We start from the raw sequence: 23064 nt of genomic DNA on the forward strand, positions 1-23064 counted from the left end.
TGGCAATAGGTCTGAAATTTGAGTGGTTGGTGGAGTTTCCACCTTTGTCCAAGGGAATGATATATGATTTTTTCCAAATCTGAGGGACTAGGTTTTCCTGAATTGACTGGTTAATAAATGTGGAGACTGGATAGGCTATGAAGGATCTGCTATTCTGAGGTACAGGGGAGGCAGGTTGGCTCCTGAAGGGGAGCAGAGTTTAAGTTTGGAGAGTAGGGATCTGATTACAGTTATAGGGATAGACCTGATAGAGAAGGGAGGAATTGTTGGAGAGTGGGGGGGGGTCATGGCTTATGTTTATATTTGGAAGCATTTAATGTTAGATGATTGTTTAACATCCAGTTCTTGGTTGATAAGAAGGCTTCTTGGGTTGGTTTCTGTAGTATGCGGAGAGTTTCAGCAGAGCAGATTATAGTAGAGTCATCTGCATATTGGACAAGCTTGGCATTAGGAATACACTGATGGAAGTCATTTATAAATATATTAAGTCGTAGAGGGACTAATATGGAACCCCTATGGTACTCCTGTGAGGGTGTTAAGGAAAGGGGAAGTACAGTTTTTCTACTTGACCGATTGCTGCCCATTGGAGAGGTAACTGGGGAACCAGCTGATAGAGGAGGTGGATATGTTAATATGAGAGAGATTAGGCAAGATGAAGGCGGTATGAAATTGTATCGAAGGCCTTGGATAAATCAAGTAGGAGGGTAGATACAATATTGCCGGAGTCATGTGCGGAACAGTTTCAAAGCAGGAGAGTAGAGAAGTGGTGGTGCTGTGTCCAGGCCTGAAACCATGTGGTGTGGGGGTAAGTAGATGGTTATCAAGTGGTAGGGTAGTAAAAAAATCACCAACCAGGTGGAACGAATACCAAAAAAGTATAATTTAGTGAATAAAAACAGTTTTATTGTCACTTTGGTCTCGGAGACTTCATCAGAATAAAGTTCAACAGCCAATCAAACCTTATATATCTCCTAAAATTCAATTACTACACCAATAATCTAATTGACCAATTAGTCAATAAAAAAATCAATTGGACCTTAAAGCCTATATTAAATGAGAAAACGTTTTTTAAAAAACACATTATTTCAAAACATATATACATAAAAATGAAAATAAAAAACAAAGGACAAAAAAGTAAATATTATAACCACTTTCAAACATTTAAAAATGCATAGATGCTAATAAATTGTCAATCTTTTAGTATTATATGTAGGGTAGTAGTTGTAGATGAATGCATTTTTGAGATGGAAAGAGAATGGCAATTGGCTGGAAGTTAATAGATTTCCATATTGTTTCCCCCTTTATGAATGGGTTGATAAAGACTTTCTTCCAGAATACTGGTACATAGGATTCTTGGATTGATCAGTTTATTAGGATGGAGATGGGGAAGGCTATGTTGCTGGTAGTTAGCTTAAGGAAGTTAGATGGAAGGTCATCAAGGGCATTTGAACATGGCTTCAAATTATATAGGAGTTTTTTATGGTAGAGATAGGAACAGATTGGAGAGTGAAAGGATGGAATTGAGAAGTTTTGTTGCTCTAGGAGGGTGAATTAGGGGAGATGTGAGATTGTTTGTAAAAGATGTAGTGAGTTTAGCTATAGAGTTGATGAAAAAGGAGCTAAATTGGGTAGCTAAGGACAGGTCAGAGGTGTGAGAGTCAGGGCATGGGTTTACATTTTTACTAGGATGGAGGAGAGGGTAGAGATGCTATTCCAGAACTTTTTAAGGTCAGTTTTGTGGTTGTTTGTAGTAAAGAGTAATAGCATTTTTGGTCACAGGCTATGCATTGTTTGACTTTGTTGCTTAGTCAGTTAAGGAAGAAGATTTGTGTTTCTGGTAGTTTCTCCATGCTTCGTCCTGCATGAAGGTTATAATCTCTTTGGTTAACTAGGGGGCTGTATTTTATTTAATTATATTTTAGTTTGAATGGCAGCAACATTATTTAACAGGTTGATGAATGAAGTATTGAAGTAAATCACTGTGTCACTTTAAATGGGGTTAATATAAGCTTCACTCATTCTGACAATGTCAGATGTTGAAGGCAGTCAAATTGTTACTAAGTAAAAAAGGTGAAGCAACATAACTGAGTACTGAGCACTATGAATATGAAAACAGAAAAAATGTAGTGAGCAGAATGACTAGAGGGGGAAAAATAAAGCAGAGATACTTGGATCAATACAAGCATATACAGTAGGATAACTTCAGTAGATATTGCAGGATTTTTTAAGAGGCCTATTGGTTTAAGATGGAAAATATATTAAGGATGTATTTACCCTGGGAGTCACAGGAGCATAACCAGTTGTTCATATAGTGTGTTTTGAGTAGTTTTTTTTAAATTGTGTAGCAGAGCTATTAGATGTCAGGTGGGAAGGTAGAGTATTCCAAGCTTTAGAAATAAAGTAGTGGAAGAGATTTCCCAGCTTCGTTGTTGTATTTAATGACATCTGGATGGTTTGGGGTACTAGATCTTGATGCTGTATAGTGTTGAGTTAGATTCTGGAGTGCTGGGATTTTATCAGGGTAGTAGTATAACTTGTGTGCCAGTGATGACCGAGTTGCAGAAGCTGAGGTAGCTCAAGCCAGTTTAGCTGAGTAATACACAGTGATGGGTCTTATATGAGGCTTCTGTAGCAAACCTAGCAATCTTGTTATAACAAGATTCTAATTTGCTTAAGTCAGCCTTGCAAAGGTTAGTTAGAACTGGGGATGCATAGAGGATGGTAGATAAGAGATGTCCTAGCTATTGTGGCTTTAGTATGTTTAGTGAGAAATTGCTTGTTCTGATAGAGGAGTGCTAGTTTTTTGTGAACGTCCTTGATAGTTTGGGCTATGTGGATGTCAAATCTTAGGCTGTTGTCTATTTCAACATCTAACAGTTTAGTGTGGGTGGTTGGGGTGATCATGGTTTTTTTTATTGGACATGATGATAAAAGTTGCCACTTGGAGGGGAGGATCTACATGTGCTGAAAATAAGCGGTTTTGTTTGACTTAAATTAAGCTGGGAGATAGTGAACCAAGTCTTCGCTAATGAAAAAAAAGTTTTGGGTTAGGGTGTGAAGGTCATCTAATCTTGGGGTGGCACATATGAGTGTGGTGTCTTCATATTGTACAACCAAGGCCTTGGGTGTGGAGGAAGAGAGCTGCTTGGCAAATAGAGAGAAGAGTAATGGGCCAAGGATGGAGCCTTGAGGGACCCCTAAGGATACTGATAAAAGAGGGGACAGTTGGTTTTGCCATTGGACTGCTGTAGCTTTTGAACCAAGAGATAGAGGAGGTGCTGATGTTTAGGGTGGATAGCATATTAAGAAGCATATTGTGGTTAACCATGTTGAAAGCTTTAGATCCAAAAATATGGTAGAAACTATCCACTGTATCTGTAGTAATTAATTGTGTTAGTAAAGGACATTAGTGCTGTGGAAGGGTGTAAAGCCCTGATGAGATTTAGATAGCAGACTGTTATTTAGGAGGCAGTCCATTAGTTGAGTGTGAACAACTCTTTCTAATATTTTTGATAAGGGGGAAAGAATAGCAATTGGATGGTAGTTAGTGAGATCTAAGGAGTTACTTCCCTTGTGTAGTGGTATTATGTAGGAGGTTTTAAATTTAGTAGGTACCTTGCACTCTGATATAGCTCCTACATAATACCACTACATGAGAATAAAAACAGGATAGGCTATTGCCTGTGCAGCTATCTGAAGGAATTCTGCTGGTAAATTGTCAGCAACCAGGGTGGTTACTTTAAGTTTATGGAGGAGTTTTAAAATAGATTTGATAGACACTGGGTTCAAGCTAAAGTGGGAGATATTATCTTCTGTTTGTGCTATTTTGGGTGGATGGTAGGATAGGGCAACTAACATTATTTTGGGTATCTGCAAGGGCTTGAACTGTTTTGGTGAAATATTTATTGAATTGAGTCGGAATGTTATCATGGTTTACCGTTGCTGGCATTGGAGTGGCAAATTTCCCTGGTTGAAGTATAGAATTTATTGCCCAGAACTTTTGTGGGTTGTGAGCATATTTTTCTTGGAGGTTTGGGTAATAGTTAATTTTGTCTAGTTTAATGAGTTTCTTGGCTTTATTACATAGTTCTAAGTAGTTTTGTTTTGTTTATTGTGTTTTTTTGTGAATTTGTATCCATGCTTTGTCCCTGTCTTTGAGAATGGATTTAATTTCTTTAGTTAGCCACGGAGCATACTTTGCTTTTATTCTTAAAGCTCTGATGGGTGCATGATGGTTTACTATTTGTAAGAAAGTCGAGTTAAAGTAGTGTACTGCTTCTTCTTCGAGAGTTGTCAGTGGTTTCCAATTGCAACATTTTAGGGCAAGATGAAGTTATTAGGTTTAAAGTTTTTTGTTTCTGACCACTCTAAAGGTTATCTGAATGAATTTGTGAGTTTTATTTCTAAGTAGTTATGTTGGCTGATGGGTCACTAAGACTGTCAGGCAAACAGCCAGATTGGGATGTGAGGGAGGGATCAGATATAAGAATCCAGTCCAGTATGGACTGGTGTTTGGATGTTTTATCAGTTCTAGTGGTGGATGAGGTAAGTTGGGTAAACCCATGGAGGTTAATGTGGGTAGATGGATTGTGACTGAAGAAGTTAAGCCAGTCTATATTAGTCTCCCAATAAAATATTTTCTTGAGGAAGGGAGTTTGAGATCCATTCTAGTAGGTTTTTCAGAGTAGCAACATTATTACCTGGTGGGAAATAGGTGCCTATGATATTTGTGTTTATTGGGATTCAGTTTTAATTTTGTAAAGTGAGTTCTACATTATGAATGTCAGGAATATTAACATCACATTCTAGGATGAGATGGTTTTTGAATAATATTGCTACCCCACACCCCTTTTGCCCTCTCTGCGTATGATATTGTAGCCTGGAGCTGTTATTTCTTTATTATTGATTTCTGCTTTTAGCCAAGTTTCTGTAAGTAATACAATGTCGGGTTTATATAGAGCTAGTAGGGCATGAAGGTCATGAACTTTATTTAAGATGCTTCTCACATTCGGGTTAAGGAAAAGCAGAGAGGCATTTTGTCTGTGGAATAAAGGACTAGGCTGATCAAGGTTTGGGTTGGTTAGTGTGTTATGACCAGGATTAGGGTGTATGTCACCACAGCATGCAAGTTTTTTTTAGTATATGTAAGTAGAGTTTGTTAATCTTATAGATTATCTTAATATGTTTTAGAGCAGAATAGGATTTGCATTTGTGACTGCAGTTTATGTGGGTAATTATCTAGGATCCATGATGTCAAAAGGCCCTAAGGCCCCTTAAATCAGACAAATACTGCTGCTATTTAGCAGTGGCCCATGTGGGTGTGAATGATCTGAGGTGATGTACCCAGCGGGGCCTGCAGAGAGAAGTGATGGATCATACCACATATGTGTTAAAGGCAGAAAAATAATTGGTCTTTAGTATCTTTCCTTATCAAAGAATGATGCCTAGATACCAAGACAAGATAATTAGCTTCAACAATTACTAGAGTTGGTGTCATTCTAAGGGGATCATGATAGATGAGACTTCTCGTTTCCCTAGAGATGGCCTATGCTTTTTGTATCAGGGCTTCCACATACTGGCTAAAGCCTTTGATACCCCATAGTTTTGTTTTTAAATGGAGTCCCCTGCCTGGATATTCCAGCTTAAACTCAAATTCAGACAATGTCATATTGGCAGTACTCAGCACTTTGAGTTTAAACAGAAATATGACTGAACTTGAGGCCCTTCATATTTGTATATTTACTAAAACGTTGTTTCAGTACAATCACATAATTTACTATATACCACAGTTTAACAACAAACACTCCTTGGGCCGCTGGATAACCACAGGGGAGTCACTGTGTTTGTCAGAAATGCCATCACCTTACATTAAATTACCCATACCCTAACTTGTAGCTCCCAGAGATGAAAATTGTGCTGCTTAAATCCAAATATCACTTCATTGTTACCTTTGGATTCCCATCACTATCCACCAGACAGAAGAACATGGGAACAACAGTAGGCAGTCAATCACAGGGACCATAAAATTCTTGGCCATAAATATATTTAAACAGACACACTAAAATTAAATTATTGCCATCCTTTATGAGCACTTAATATTAATCATCTTCCAGATAAAGCAGGACCATGCACAATAAGCCTTGAGTAAATGTATGTGTACTCATCCAGACGCCAAGAGTAATTTTAAAGGCAGACAAAGCAGTACTTTTCTTGACCACTTGTAGTTTTTTCCACATGTTGGCAAAATGCTGGGTTAGAACCCTACCCACCCTAGTGTCTCATTTAGTTGCTGGTCTAAATTTAGGTCCCCAGTTAAGGAGTTTTTTTTTTTTTAAAAAAAGGAAGCCAAATGAGATTGGGCCAGTCATGGCTTGAAAACAAGGCAAAGAACATTTTTGAACAGTGGATTAACATACCCGAGTAATAAGTAGAGCTGTGCTAATCTTTTGGAATAAAGGCCTTCATTTTGCTTGGTTAAAAATATTTTTTTTTTAATTCAGTGATATGTCTGTATTTGTGTATATCAAAGAGGGCATTGTTTGATGATGAATTTGATGAGTCTTGAAGATATCCCCTTGGAAATTAACTGGTCCAGTTGAAGGAATTTCTAGTGTGTGGTTTAAACAAGATGACTGAGAGAAATTTGTCCACATAGTTACCCCAGGTATCTTATGACCATATCGGTTTGAAGAAGGGTTATCATAGCATATGAGGTGGAGGCAGATGTTTTCCAATTGCTGCTATGCTGCACTTCATTTGGACTGAGACCATTTTTACTACACCGAGAATATAAATATTCCAGCACTTGGTGGAGGAGTTTATCATCAGTAGATGAAAAGGAAACAATGCCTAACTTGTAGTAATCTGCAAAGTTGATCAACTGCACTTCTCGGATATTAGCTTGGTTATCTGAAAAATAAATGCTAAACAAAAAAGATAGGCCATCAGTGATTCCTGTGGTACCCCATTAGTTACAATTTTACATTCAGGTATTGTACCAGCAACTTTCACACTTTGAGATCTGTTGGATAGCTAATTTGCAGTCCAGTAGACAACACAGGCATTTAAATGAAATGTATTTAATATTTCATGAATAACAACATGACAATACCATCAAAAGCTTTGGCCATGCCACAATATGCAGTGTCAACAAGGTGACAACTGTCCACAGCCTAGTCAGCTTTTTTCAAAGTTTACTAGGTTCGGGAGATGACCTGACCATCACAACTCCAACCTGAGTGGGATTTGCATCAGTTATGCTGTGTGTATCTGCATAAATGCCTTCCACTAAGATGCATTCCATGGCTTTGCTTATAAGCCTATTGAGAAACACAGGTCTATAATTACCTGGGTCTGTAGAGGGGCCACTATTGTGTAGGGAGTCAGTGTCTGTTTTTCAGGCATCAGGCACAAACCATGCGGGTAGGTTGAAGTTGAACAGTTTGCATACAGGCTTGGATAGTGCATACTTGGCAGTGATGAGAATACAGCCTGGTATGTTGCTCACTCCCAAGGAAGTATTATTTTTAGCCTTTGACGTGGACTCTTAAGACTTATTTCAAGGTACTTTCAGGGGAAACTAAATTATCAGGGATACTGGGAACAACAATGTGGGTGTGAGCAGAGCTGGATCATGGTCAAATAGGGCCCCAGGAAAAGTAATGGAGTGGGGCCCCCTGCATCTATTCTAGTGTGTCATTAATTGGCTATTTTTCTTTACAATAAACACTGTTCAGACCTAACATGCACATACTATATTCTTTGTCTACGATTGCAGATATTTGGAATTGATTTAACTTTTATTTCAAATTTTATAGCACAAACAGTGTTACATATTTGCTAAACAAAACAATACAGTCTCACAATAACAACAAGCTTAGTATTAACAGTAAACTTCACTGTCCTTAAAACTCAAATTCATTGAAAAGCATTGAAACTCGCATTCAAACAAAATGCATCTGACCAGTGACGGATTAAGTTTACCTTTGGGCTGTTTTCAAACTGTAGGTAGCTTGCACACACATTTAAGACAATACACACATGCATGTTTTCTTTGATTCATCATTCTGACTGTTAAATTCTGTTCTTTATTTAATACACCTCTTGTTAGAGCATTTTAAATGTGTAGTTTTGAACATTTTCCAGTAAGCAATGAAGGAAAACCTATGAACCAATAATGTCAAAACTGCCCGTTTCATAACATTTCAGCCATAAAAAGGCCCCTTAAACTTCTCTCATTACAATCTACCAATGTCAGTCAATATGCACAATCTCTGCAGAAGTAAAAGTCATCTAAAAAATTCCACATTAAACAAATCTGTAAATAATGAAGAGGCTGCTACTGGAAAACAACTTTATTTCAGTGTTTCATCTGCAAAGTCAGTACCTGCTGCCCTTGAAGTATCACCTGTGTTACATTGAAAAAAATAATAGTAAGCTGCTAATATTGTAATAGGGAATGGATGCCAAACTGGCAACAGGTTCATACTTGCAAGGAATCTCATCCAAAGGAGAACACACTCAGGACAGCAGCAACCCACCCCACCTTTAAAGTACAGCACTGTGTCAGCAATCAATTTACGTGGTGTAGGAGTAGAACCCACAGACTTCTGCATCAGAAGCAAGTATGCTAGTTGTGCTACTAAGACTGCTTTCAAATTCTCTAACACAAACAGTAATGACCATTTGCCAAAAAAGCACTTGGAATTTGAAAACAGATTTAGCATGAGCAACAGTAAAATTCTCTTCCCTTGAAGCTCACAATTCCTTGAAATGTACTGAAACTTGCATCGCAATTCCTTGAAAATGCACTGAAACTATTAATGTAATTGCTATAGAGGTTTCAGGTTCTCATCTCCTGTAACTAGGGTACAGGGTTTGAGCCTTGGTAAATTAACAGGTCTATATTAGTTCCACGAAAGATATATTCATCAAATAACATCTTCAGCGAACACCAGCCACCAAAATTCACTTCAGCGAACCACAGAATTTTTCCCACGCTTCGCAAACATTTGGCCATCACCTAAACTTTGCCCTTTTCCCCACTGTAGTGCGATCTTTGAGTTGGTATATATATAGTTAGTGGAGGTGTGGGGGCACAACCCCCCCCCCACTTAGGTGGATTTGATTTAGTCCGTTGCGTGTTCCAGATGGCTTGCGGGTGAGCATTTGCGAACCATGGGAAAAATTCAGTGGTTTACTGAAATGAATTTCAGAGGCTGGTGCTCACTGAAGATGTATTCGATGAGTGCGTCTTTTGTGGAATTAATATAGACCCAAATTAACCTCCCATCCCCAACTAGGGCATTTAACACACGTGTACACATGCTCGCGCACACACACACACACACACACACACACACACTGCTCCATGTTCACTTAGTTTTTTTGTGAATCTCTTCAATAAAAATCCGTGCTGCCTTAATCTCATTTGTCCAGCTGCTCATTTCAAAAACCACATGGTCCGCTCTGTTCTAGTTTAATAAATCATTAAAGCCACACTAAGGACACACTGTACATGTATTCTTAAAGAAGAAATGTAACACACACAGTGAGTTCCTTAAAGAAGAAATTTACATTTTTGTCTGTGGGCTCCCCATCCTGGCTAGCAGCTGCCCCAAGCTAGTGGGCCTTAGGTGACTACCTTGGTTGCCTAGTGATGTATCCAGCTCTGGGTGTGGGTAGGAGGGAAAAAGTTAGCACTAAATGTACCTGCTAATATATTAGCTGTATTCTTGGAGTCAGAATGGCTGATATTATCGATGAGCTCAATGCACTGTTGGCCTTACTTTTCTGACACAACTGAAGAAAGCTTTGCATTTCTTTTTGGAATCTGTAGTAACCTTACGTTCATACTCTTACATCTTCTGGTAGGGTTTTTAAGTTCCTTGCTGATATGTTTCACTGTATTCTTGAGCTACAAAGATGGTTTCCAGAATTTTCCTTTTCCTTCCTTTACTGTACATGTTATTGTAGGGCAATTCCACCAGAGAGATTTATTACTAAAGTTACGATTTTATTTAGGATGCACTTAAAATTGTGTATCAGAATAGTATTTAATCGCTTTTCACGATGTCTATTATACTTGACCAAAGAATTTGTGAAGCATGCATAGCTCTCAATGAAATGTCCCAGATTTTGCCTCTATTTCTGGTTGTTTCCTTGTAAGATTTGTAGTTTTCTGGCAAATTGTCGAAGATTGCAATCATTAAATAATGATGTACATTTGAGCTTTAGACTTCATATCCTTCAGAAATCCATTCATGCTAATGCAACACCTGCTATTATAACAGCCTTCTAAATATACAGGAGCAATAGTTAAAATATGACCCTGAATTTGGGCCTTTGTCCCCTACTATAGTTTGATTCTTTCCTGATTCTTGTGCTGTGAGATTGACAGGTGTGTTTACCATACAGTCACCTAGCTCTGCTTCAGTGGCTTTGTTGTCTATAGTGTATCACTTTGCTGACAGTGTGCTTTTGCTCTTTGTTCATATTGTTGTTTCTCTCATTTTTCTAACTTTGACATCAGAGACATGTGCAATGAAGGCAAATGGTCTTGTGCATTACAAAGCAGATGGCAGTTCAACATGATTTGTGATAATGATTTTCAGTATTGACTACATGCTGTTGTACTACTGTGGCCACTAAGTGTATCTTTCAGTTTTGTTGTCAATGAGATCTCAGAACTATGCACAAAGTGTTTAGGTTATGCATGGAAGCAGGTGGCAGTTAAGCAATCATTCGTTGGTGCTATGAGTGTCTGCAAAGGCACTACAGAAGCAGAAACTACCATTTTTCAAAATGAATTGTCAAATATTGAACGCTATACAGACAAAAATCTGCTTTCACCTACAAGCAACCTAAATAAGAAAGCAAAACATTGGATTGAAAACATATTCACCACTCAGCAGTGACAGATGGTGCGTGTCTGCACACGTGTGTGGTGGTCGGCGGGGGGTGGGGGTGGTGGACTGGAGCTGAAATGTGTCCTACAGTTTGGAGTAAAGAATTAGACTTGGAAAGCCACTGCTATAATGTGACTGTTTACTGCTATGATTCATTTCTTGGGATGCATTTGTATTTCAAATGATGAAGAGAAGTTTGTTCAGGGCAGCAAAGAGTTTCCACTGCTATTTTCCATAAATGCTTTAGGATCGTTTGTACCCACCTGAGTTGCCACCAACTCTAGCAGATGGGGCTTGAGTTTAACATGTCATCCAAAAGACAGCACACACAGTAGTGTACCCCCACCCACCTACACACACACGCACACACACTCACACTCACACTCACACACACACACACACACACACACACTCACACACTCACACACTCACACACTCACACTCACACACACACACTCACACACACACACTCACACACACACACACACTCACACACACACTCACACACACACACTCACACACACTCTCACACACACACACTCTCTCACACACTCTCTCTCACACACTCACTCTCTCACACACTCTCTCTCACACACTCTCTCTCACACACTCTCTCTCACACACTCTCACACACTCTCACACTCTCACACTCTCACACACTCTCTCTCACACACTCTCTCACACACACACTCTCACACACACTCTCACACACACACTCTCACACACACACACTCTCACACACACTCTCACACACACACTCACACACACACACACTCACACACACACACTCTCACACTCGCACACTCTCACACTCGCACACAAGTTGCACTGTAGTATCTCAGTATCAGTACTGGAAAAATGACATACAAGTAACTAGTATACAAATAGAACCAATAGTCTTCTGACGTCCTTGCATCAAAAGCAAGTGTGCTACCTTCTGAGTCCATGACACTGTAATGATCACAAATGACCACAACGTGCTTTGATGAGATTTGGGATATAGTCAGAAAAGCATTGTATACTGGCAAGGAAAATTGTTCTGTTCTAAGTGATTGTTTTCTGTTCACCAAACTTGTACAATCATTAGATAGATTTTTGAAGTTACTCAGTCCATCTTTGAGTGGCAGTTGCCTAAAAATGTATAATCGGTTAATTATCGGTTTTCAATAATATTGAAAGTCATACAGAGGTTTAACTAGGGTGGGGAAAGGGAGTACCTGTCCTGGGCACAAGCCACCAGGGGGCATGAGCAGCAGTACTGGCATTGCCTGAGAACACACTGTATCACCACAGCCCTTTTTGACATCTATAAACCAAAACCAAAATATGGGTAATCCAACATCATCAGTTTTCCTAGGCCTGCCAAAAGCTTTTGTCTCAGTCTGCCAAATAAACTGACTTTCTCCTCCTTCCTCCCTTTATCAGTTATAACCAAGTATCCATTATTGGACCTCAACTCCTTAGCACATTCATAAATACTCTCTATACAACTTGTAAGAATGCCTCCATAGTGCAATATGCAGATGACTACACTTGTATGGTCAGCTAAAAACCAAGGTAACTTTCAAAAACTAACTCAAAAAATCTTCACATCAATCGAAGTATGGCTATCCAGCTCCAAACTGTTTGTTAATCTAAGAAATGTAAGCTAATCAAACAACTCTAGCAAAAAAATAAACTTTACAATAACTTCAACAAACAAAACCAAAATACAAAAATGGAAAAGATGTCCTATACAAAATGTTGTGTGTTACTATACACAACCTAAAATTCAACCTCTATATAAAGAAACGGTAAGAAAAAAATCATTACCCTCTACAAAATCAGTCCTTATGAAAACACTCCTTTATGCTATTCCAGTAATATTCAGTCTATAGGCTTCCCAAATGAATCTTCTGGAACAATGTTCTAACAAAGTTGGCAGATTTGCCATCAAAACATATCACTGCCCTGCCCTTAAACAGCTCTCCTGGCCAAAATCTACCCCACTTCCTAACCTTCCCAGAAGTAATCAACTCACATAAAACTCATTTGCAAATTTAATGCTCAGCTTTAAGCAATGTACTTCAGATATACTGCCCAAATAAATGTCCCCATTCCACAGACAAACTGCTCCTTCATGTAATATCCAGACCAACAATTCCTTGTATTCCTCATACATTGCTAGGCTATGGAATAACTTAGCCATACAGCTCAAACAAATCTGCACTAGCAAACACATCAAACTCTAGCTCAAACAGTACCTCTTTGATTCCTGGCTCTATTCCTGCTTAATATCAGGATAACTTTTAAGCTTATCAAAACTTTTGTACTCCAACATCACAGCTTTCATGCACTTACTAAATGTCTTGTGCTATCAGTTCTCCTGGCATTCTTCTCTGACCCTGTCATACTCTCTGAAAACATGCTTTCTTTCAACTACAACTGCTTACATCTGTGCCTTCTCTCATTAGCTGTTAGTTTTCTCTTTTAGGTAAGTAGCCATCTTTTTTCTTACAATTCCTTAACTAAGGGCACTTGTTCTGGAAATACCCCTCACTTTTCTTCGTCCACTTACACCTGTGCTTCCTCTCTTGCCTATTATTGTTCTCTTCTGAATTAGCTTCTGTTTCTTTTCTTGCCCTCTCACTTCACCTTACGTTATGGATACCTGTTCTTACTGCATACTCCTCCTGCCCACTCAATGTGGCATCACACAGTCTTACAAACGTACAATCACACTATCTCCCATACTTTTAACTTTTCTATTCCTTCTTCATTATCTGTTCACATTCTACATACTGCAATTTATTATTTCATTTTATTTTAACATTTGTTTACCGGGAAAGTCCGACTTGGAACAAAGCCAATTTTCAGCAGAGGCCCATGGAGAAATGCTCGAGATGCAAGTCTTTGTAACTTGAGAGGAAACGGGAGTACCCAGAGAAAACCCACATGAATGCAGGGAGGACATGCAGACTCCACACAGAAGGCACTCCAGCTGAGAATTGAACTGGAGAACCTCTTGCCGTGAGGCGACAACGCTATTGCTGCACCACTGTGGCACAGTCCTTTTGGACAAAATTTATCTAACTGAAACACTAACAGTACGGATGTTGGCATTTGGTAAGTGAAATCACTGTTATGTTTTTAAATTTTTTGAATTGATATCAATTTGTGGACAGCTATTTTTTAATTATCTTTTCTTGTCCCCATTAGGTGTTGTTTTGTAACTGCAACTTCCTGCTGTGTACCGTTTTGTGAATCTGATATTATGATACATAATTAGCTTTCTTGTCTCCACTATGTAGAATTTTGTAACTCTGTTTGCTATTCAATACATTTTCTTGTAACCATAGCTTTTCTCCCTGATCCTCTGCTGAAAAGGGGTCACTTGCATGATATTGCATAGCTTTTTTATAGAATTGCATTCTCATTTATATTTCATTCTTTCATTTATTTATTGAAGCCATTTTCATGGTGAGGGTTGCAGTCATAGAATGCACAGCATGGTAGACCAGACTTCTCCAGACCCATCAATAGTTTTTATCTGAACCTTGGTTTTCCCCAGATATGCTGAGATTAAATCTCTCCATGCTCTCCATCTGCTTTGGGGTCCCCTCTACTGGACTATGCTGATTCATCCTCAAGTCAAAACATCTAATTTCATGATGACTCTGGCAATTGCATGTACACTTACAATTCTCATGTTTTTGGCAGGAAGGAAGTTGAATGAAAAATTTGTCAAGACTGTTTGTTTAATAGATTATAAGGTATACTTTCCATATAGAGTGTTAGGTACACTTTAAGTATGAATAACAAGGGAAGAGCAATTTACAGGTGCTCATGCTGAATTTTTTTTTGGTGCAAGGCTATATTATTTTCTTTAGCAACAGGTTTTCTGTGTTTTGCTGTAAAATTCTTGAAATATTTTTTTTAGATTCAATCCAAATCTAGGGGATCATTTAAAGTGTAAACATCAAAAGAATATGTGCACAGAGACATCTGCGCAATATTTATGACTATTTGGGCAATACAGAAACTGGTATAGTTGGGGCGGGGTTGAACCATACGTGTGCCTAGGTCCCATATTTGACCATGATCTGGCTCTGTTCACTAGTAAGGTGATGGGACAAGGTGAATTATAGGGTTCAAGTACTATAGTCTGTATCCCATTCCCCAGATTGTTATTTTTAGTTTATTAGTATTTATTTTCTGGGGTAAAGCACTGATCCCTCTAGTCCCTTTTTAGACTCCGCCCGGGAGCAGTGTCTGGTTAAGTGACTTTTCCACAGTCACAACGTTAGGCAAGGAAGACTGAGGGAATCGAACCTTGCACCACTTAGCCAACTGCCAGACACGGAATTAGGCTAAATAAACTTAGTATTCATGCTAGTACTAGTATTGACACGATTAGGATTAATCACCCACATTAGGCTGGGTGAAGTGACATACTAAACATTTAATAAAGGTGAGAGCATGTAGATCTTACTCTGAAAACAAAGGAAAAAACCCTCAGTTCTGACCAGCCGTGCTAGTATCAATATATGCAGGCCATTCCATTTGACATCATGAAACAAAGGTGAATATTGTTACCTTTTACATTTCCTGTATACAGTGAGGAGCTGCAAGTCCAACATATGCTGCTACAGCTCATGAGAGTATCACCCATTTAAGAGATCACATAATAAAAAGGTTTTCCTTTGCCTGTAATAACTTAGAAAATAGTGTGCTGGCCTCCAAAAACTATTATGACAAAATGATTATCCTCTGAAGATTGCAAATAATTTAAATGCTTTTGTAACTGAAATAAGGATAAGGTCAAAAAAGTCTTTCCATGTTGGGAAGGCCCTATCATGATCAAAAGCAAATGCTCCCCTGTGGCATGCCAGAGTAAAGCAAAAAGGAATACCTCTGGTAAGATTTCACTGAAATTGGTTTCTATTAATCACTTCTGGTTCTTTATGAATGCAAAAGGTTATTGTCTACTGCAGTATGTGAAAAGGCAGCATGGAGAATGCTAGATGAGGCTGAGCAGTTCCGTGAAGGTGAAATATGATGTCACATGTTGAAAGGAAGAATTATACTTGTCACTTTACTTTTCTGTATTGAGTTTTGATGCACGTCTTTATATTTAAGCTATCCTGAAAAAACTATAAGAAAGGCAAGTCTTTGTTTTTGTGAAGTAAAAGTTTTATTGTTCTGTTATCCATTACTGTTCCTCAAATTTGGTACTTCTCTGATACATATAGTATAACTTCTAATGCATTGGTACTCTTCCAGTTGTGAAAGCAGATGTTAAAATTGCATATATTGAATGTAAGGATTCATACCTCAGTCAAAAATGTATGCATTCTTAACTAGAAACTGAAGAGCAGTCAGGATGCAGTTTCCATCCCCTGCTTCCCAAAACACACATACATTTGGTATGTCTAGCTTCACCTTAAAATGAAATCTAGAGTATCTGGAACACATTTCAGCATAATAAGCAACAGATGAAAACCACTATAAAACTGAATTGATAATAAAGTGGGTATTATGTAACAACAACACAGGATAGCCATTCACAGATATAAAATTGTATATAGGCTCCTAACCATTTCTGGATCTAAGTTTAGGCCCTTAACCATCATGGAAGTAAAACTGTATGTGGCCCTCCTGAAACAATGTTTGGCTCTGAAGGTTAATAGAGTGCAATTGTTAGGTTTGAAAAATTAAGAAAGCCTGAATGGAAAAGAAAATGCCAGCATCTCTGGCATTTTAAATACTTACATTAATAAAATGTAATAAAAAAAAAAAAAAGAACAATAGTTTTGCTGATTACAGCTAAGAATAATTACCTGCCATCTCTTTGCTAATAAAAGAAGTTTCCTGTCTAATGCTACAGTTTACTGGTTTCATAAAGACAAAAATATTCACCAGCAGAGATAAGGATTTTTTTTATATTTTATGAGTTTTCCAGTTAATATTTTCCGAAGTATTGTATGTAATGCCAGATGGGGAAAATAATCCCTGCAAAGAGTTTTATTTTTACAGAATTTAATATAGTGGATATTAATTTCTAAAGACCATTCCCCCAATGTAGAACCAATAAACAAAACAATTTCTGGGTTGTTTACAAGTTCAAAACATCTGTGTGCAAAGAAAACTCTGAATTCATTCATTTATTGGACAATAAAGTCCTACAAGTACACTGCAAGTAAAACTGGTTTTAACTTTGCAATAATATGCAGCATAATACATTGTATGTAAATAAACATATTGGCTGTTAATAAGGAAATATATTTTCTACAAAAGCATTAAGCTTGCCATTACTGAACCAACGGCTATAGATGAGAGAAGATGGCACAAATAAATAACTCTCATTTCTCCATCTTTTATACTTAAGTTTTTAATACTCTCCAGTGTCATTACATGCATCCATCCTAAATACTGTAATACGAATAAAGCTATTTTCATAATGCTATTATCAAAGTGACAGATGTGAATGTAGAATCTAGAGATATGGATAAAATTACAGTGAGTTAAACAGAATACCTGTTTGTGATATGAAAGTGCTAGAAATTTAAAATGACTAGAGAGTAACATCCCTTTTCTTAATAAAACCTTAATATGAAGAATCACTTTGGACCATGGTACTCTGACCATCTAGCTATCAGACAAGAGTCTACAAACCTGGTATATATTTAAGAGGCAATAATGAACCTCTGAAGTTCAGTGTACTTGAGTCATTGCAGTAGCTGCCCATGTCTAGTTAAAACATACTCAGTATGCTAAACAGTAATTCAGTCTAATTATGGTGACCCCTTAGTTGGTAGGAACCCCCAGGTCAAAAACAATTCAGCAGGCTTATCAGTGAACCAATATCAGAACAGGTTGTAAAACAGACAGATCACGGAGGATGGGCATGATATATACACCATATTTTGGAATATGAGGAGCAATGACATACACTACAAGGCAAGAACAGCACTGAGGCTCAGGTTTATCACATGATAAAGCAGTTTGTTACACCATAAGGTACATAAAGTTGACACCAGCTATACTCAGTGTGATCATATTTATTATAAAAGGGTTCAGGTACATAGCTATCTGTTAAACTAATGAGTCTGAGACAATTGCCATGTGAGATGTTCTTGCAGTCTGTTACAAAAGCTGATAGAACATAAAGGGAATAGTTACGATGACATGTCTGCAGGACAAATTCATCTTGTCAAATCTAGGCAGATAATGTTAGTATCAAAGGTAAAGTTAGACTTTGCTAAATGATGCTGATTAGATGATTAACAATGCACTATTATGATACGAGCATACTAATATATAAGCAAACTTGCTGTCTTTTGTCAGGTTTCAGCTGAAAATTAACATTTCTTCAAACACTTTTTTCAAGAGGGTTTCAGAAAGTCTTGAACTTGTATACTAATAGAACAAAAGGAGAGAGCATGCACCAAATTCAAGTAAAGACCAATGCAATGCAGACCTATAAAACTGAAATATGTTATTGACTGTGCACATATTATGGGTCTGATTGTGATACAAAATGGCTTCTGTGGAGTATTCCAATTTGCTTTACACAAATGCATATTAGTTATGCAAAGGCAGAGTAACGACTTTTTAACTTTATCAACTTAGAAGGGTCAGTAATTTTTATCCAGAGATGTCCCCTAAACCCAGCATATATAGCTACATTAGTGACTGCATTATTTTCAGATGTCTGTCTCAAAAAACTAACAATAATAATGACCAAAGTCCTACATTTCAAATTGGTTTCACACCAACAGCCAGAATATTCCAGTTTAATATACATACGTGTGCACTAGAACTGCAAAGCCAAATTTAAGACGGTTTAAAATGACTGAGTAAGAGCATAAGGCACTTTCTTCCACAGAGAATAACTTGTACTTTGTTTGGATGAACTACATGAAATGGTATAGAGATCATTCACGGTATAAACCGGAGTATGCTAACACAATATGCATAATCTCTGCAGAAGAACAGGTCATCTGAAGTATTCTACATTAAAGAGAAGTATTACTAACACACAGGATGAGACTGGTAAACAACTTTGCACTTCAGTGCTTCATTTACAAAGGTAGTGCCTGTTGCTCTTAAAGAATAAATTGTCTATGTTGCATTACAAAAATGGTGAGCTGGTGATATTGCCATAATATTTTTCTGAACTAGATCAGCTATGCAAACAGGGAATGGCTAGTAAATGACAACAGGTCCATAGTTACTAGGCATTCAGGCCTAGATTTCATTATGGAGACTAGCCCAAATTCCTAATTGCTCTAAAACTACCTGGTTACTATGTGATCAGTGATCCAGTCACATAGGTAAATGAAGGTGGAAAGATTCAAACCACGCACCCTTGCCACGGGAATAGCTCGTTAACAAATTGGAACTTTAGTTCTCTGCACTGTCAGAGTAACAGTTTTTAATTAAATGCAGAAATTCTTTACAATCTGATCTTGTAGAGAAGACTATCCCTTTTATAGGAACCACCCAGTACTACTGTCTGGTGAAGTGTCTTATTAGAGTTACACAGATGGCAAATGACAGCTGTGGGAATCTAACCATGTACTACAGGGACCAGATTAACAGCTCGTAGCCTTACTCAGTTGGACTAAGTGGTATTCAGACTGCTATAATCTAAATACAGCATTTCACACCTGCATGTCTGCAGAAAACAAGTAGAATTAAAAATGGATTCATATTTAAAATATTAACATTAGACTCTGGGTTCATGCTTTCTAATTTATTTGCAACTAATTAATAAATATTCAACAGTCAGCATTCAATACAAGGAAATCAATGAGCACATCCAAAAACATGGCTGATATGATGATCCTCCTGTTTACTACAGTAATCAGTTTCCTTCCTTTATTACTTTAGTTCACAGGTAGTTATTGGGCTTACAGTCCAGGGGACCATTGAGGAGTCTATCCCAAATTTCCAATTGCCTAAAGATGTCTGGTTAAATAATTTACTTAGGGACCGGACATAAATGAGGCAAACTCAGAGATATTCTGCAAAACTGGAATCAGATAATAGCAGATTACTTTAAATCACTTAAGTTAATAGAGCAACACATTTTGTACCAACATGTGTTTTGTGAACCACTAACACTGTGAAACTTGAATGACTGACATTGACTGTAATCCTCAATCAAGGTGTGGCAGGTGGCATGGTGGATTAAGGGTCTTGTCTTTTCTAGTTAAGATACAGGGTGTCTGACCAAATAACTTGGCAAGACATTGCTACCTAAATGGGGCAGTACATACATGCACAGCTATTCTATGTGCACTACTATATGTCTGTTATTATGCTCTTCGTGCTTCAAAGTAAAATCCATGTCGTGAATGTGAGGTAAGAGTTGGCAGGGTTTCTGCAAAAAAATGCTGCATTAAATATACACACACTCATTCTCTGTTTAGTTTGCTGAAAAAGAAATGTTTCCGTCTTCGAAGCCATACGCATAGGAGGGCATGTGCTTCATTGGCTCAACATTGATAATGTGCACCATGCAAATTCCTGAAGTCTCTTTCTGACTGAAAGCATTAGCAATGAAGGATAATCTGCTGAATACAGAGCAGGAAGTCAGAAATCATTTTATTGCTTTTTATTAATGTTGGAAAGGTTCAGATTTTGTGTTTTGGAATTTTGTTCTGCTGTATGTCCAGCTCCCCATACCTCCCAGCCAGTGCTGTGCCCTAGGCAGCTTCCTTCACTGCCTTGTACTGGATCTGGCTCTGCTATATTTCCTTACAAATCATGAGGTAAATACGATTCACAAAGGGGGCAACACTGTTTTGATGTGAAACTTTAATTACAAATTACTGCCTTTTCCTAACCATATGGTATGATTTTGCAACATCTGGTATAACCCCCTTTAGATCATACAGCCATGGTGAGTCATTACTTAAAAAAATAGAATTTAAGCTAATGGCAGATGAGTACCCTTCACAAAATCATTCCAGCTACTTAGGACTCCTTACTGACTGGCATAAAAAATGAAGTTAGTTTTATGATATTTTGATACAGATCATTGGACCATGTTTGATAATAATATAGATGAAATTGTTACTGTAAATAAAATTGGTATAATGTATAGTATTTTTCCTGAATAATTTATTTTATTTTGTCAGGCCACATGCTAGATTGCATTTAGTTTGACTTATGCTATTGCTGAGTTTTTTTTCTAACTATGTTTCCTATTTTGTCTTGTTTGAAATTTGCAGTTAAGCCATGATAAAGGACAAATTATTATTCCAGGGTTAAAAATTCAAAGGGGGATATTCCAGGGTGACTCTGTCACTGCTGCTATTTTGTTTTGGCCTTAATCCATTAAGCTGTTTACTTAACAGGTTAGGTCATGGCTACAATTTGGATCCCAGAAAACAACACAGTGTAAAGACTTCTCATCATCTTTTTTAGATGATTTAAAACTGTATAGTTCATCAGATGAGGAATTGAAAGCACAACTGCAAGTATTCAAAACTATAAGAATGTCATTTGGTCTTGACAAAAAGCAGGAAAGCTGCAGCACCAAGAAAACATCAGTTTGGGACAGGAATGTGATATAAAGAACTTGAGTGAGAGGGAATGTATAAATATTTGGAAATTGATGGAGGATCAACAATAAAACATGAACAAATGTGAATAAAATTTGGTAAGGAATAATTTAGAAGACTAAAATTAATACTTTAAACAGCATTGACATCTAGGAACAAAATCCAGGCTATAAACCTATTTACTCTTCCTACCTAACCTACAGTTTTGGAATGATTGACTGGCCCCAAATGGTGTTGGATAGGTTTGACAGGAAAACAAGAAGGATGCTTCATGCTTATCAAATTATTTATAAAAATCAGTCTATACCAAAATTATATATTCCCCATTGTGAAGGAAGTATGGGCCACCTCGAAATGGGTTGCATGTACAGTATAGATCTGCAATTGTGGGAATGCATACATATCTGCTAACCTCACAAGACTGAAATGTAGTGAAAGTTTTGAAACATGAGGACAATAAGTCTAAGGTTACTTCCCTGCTTAGTTTAGCATAAGCATATCACCGGCATCAGGCAGGAATGGAAATCAAACCAGAAGTAAATAAAAATCAGACAGCAAAAACAAATGAGGGAATGTAAGGTGAAGGATCAGATGAGAAGCCAAATGTGGAAAGTGCATCAGTATAGTTGCAGGTGTAGAAACCTCTTGGAACAACCTCATGCTGATTAGGATCGAATGCAGGAATGATTAAGCAGAGATGAATTTAAACAAGAAGGCGAAAGGTTAATATTAGCTGCTCAAGACAGTGGACTTGTGTACACATTGATTTACAAAGTCCATTGAACATGTGGGAGAAAGAGACAAATGTAGGTTTTGTAAAACAGAATTGGAAACAGTCTTGCATCTTGTTGCTGGTTGTGGTATACTAATGGCAGAATTACTGTTTACTAAAAGGCATAATAATGTCTGAAGACTGTTGCATTGGGGATTGTGCAAAGATTATAAAATTGAATTAGCTGAAAAAACAATGGAAACATGAGACATAAAACATTATAGAAAATGATGGTTTATATAACATGGGAGCACCCATTACCAACAGTTCAAAAAACAGATGTGAGAAAAACAGATATAGTAGTGTGTGAAAAGCAGACCAAAGTAGGATTGATAACTGAAATTGCTACACCCATTGACTAAAATGTATTGTGTACAGAGAGGCACAAATTCATAAAATACCAGGATTTACAGGCAGAAATGGGGGCAATGTGGGAGAACAATACCCAAGACAGTCCCAATAGTAGTAGGAGCAACAGATCTTATAAAACAGAATTTAAAATTGTACTAACTCTGTGCAATTTGCAAAAGTCGTCATTACTGGGCAATTTGCTAGTGTAGCAAAGAGAACTTCTGGCTAACATCAAAGAATGAAGTAATACTAATTTCATGAACTTTCATACTTTGACTTAGGATTGGGGTCCACTCCCGTCACGGTATTAGAAAGCCAAAAGACTTGGAGAAATTGAAAAAGAGAAAGCGGAAAATACAAGGCTACTACTTATATGAAAATATCTCTTGCATAATTATGCATCATTTTTTTTAGCTTTTCTTTTATATAAACATATAAACATTTTATTTGATTAATTTGTGAAAAAACTACAGGCTAATAT

General features: G+C 37.5%; 1 protein-coding gene across 3 annotated transcripts in view; it reads left to right on the forward strand.

Moving 5' to 3' along the window:
* The window catches only part of LOC122804506 (synaptotagmin-like protein 2), a 3492381-nt gene that overhangs the window by 1024017 nt on the left and 2445300 nt on the right, over positions 1–23064 (forward strand). The gene's annotated exons all lie outside the window — the stretch shown is intronic.

The sequence above is a fragment of the Protopterus annectens genome, chromosome 1.part1 (assembly GCF_019279795.1).
Source record: "Protopterus annectens isolate FY-2018-M chromosome 1.part1, PAN1.0, whole genome shotgun sequence".
NCBI classification, from domain to species: Eukaryota; Metazoa; Chordata; order Ceratodontiformes; family Protopteridae; genus Protopterus; species Protopterus annectens.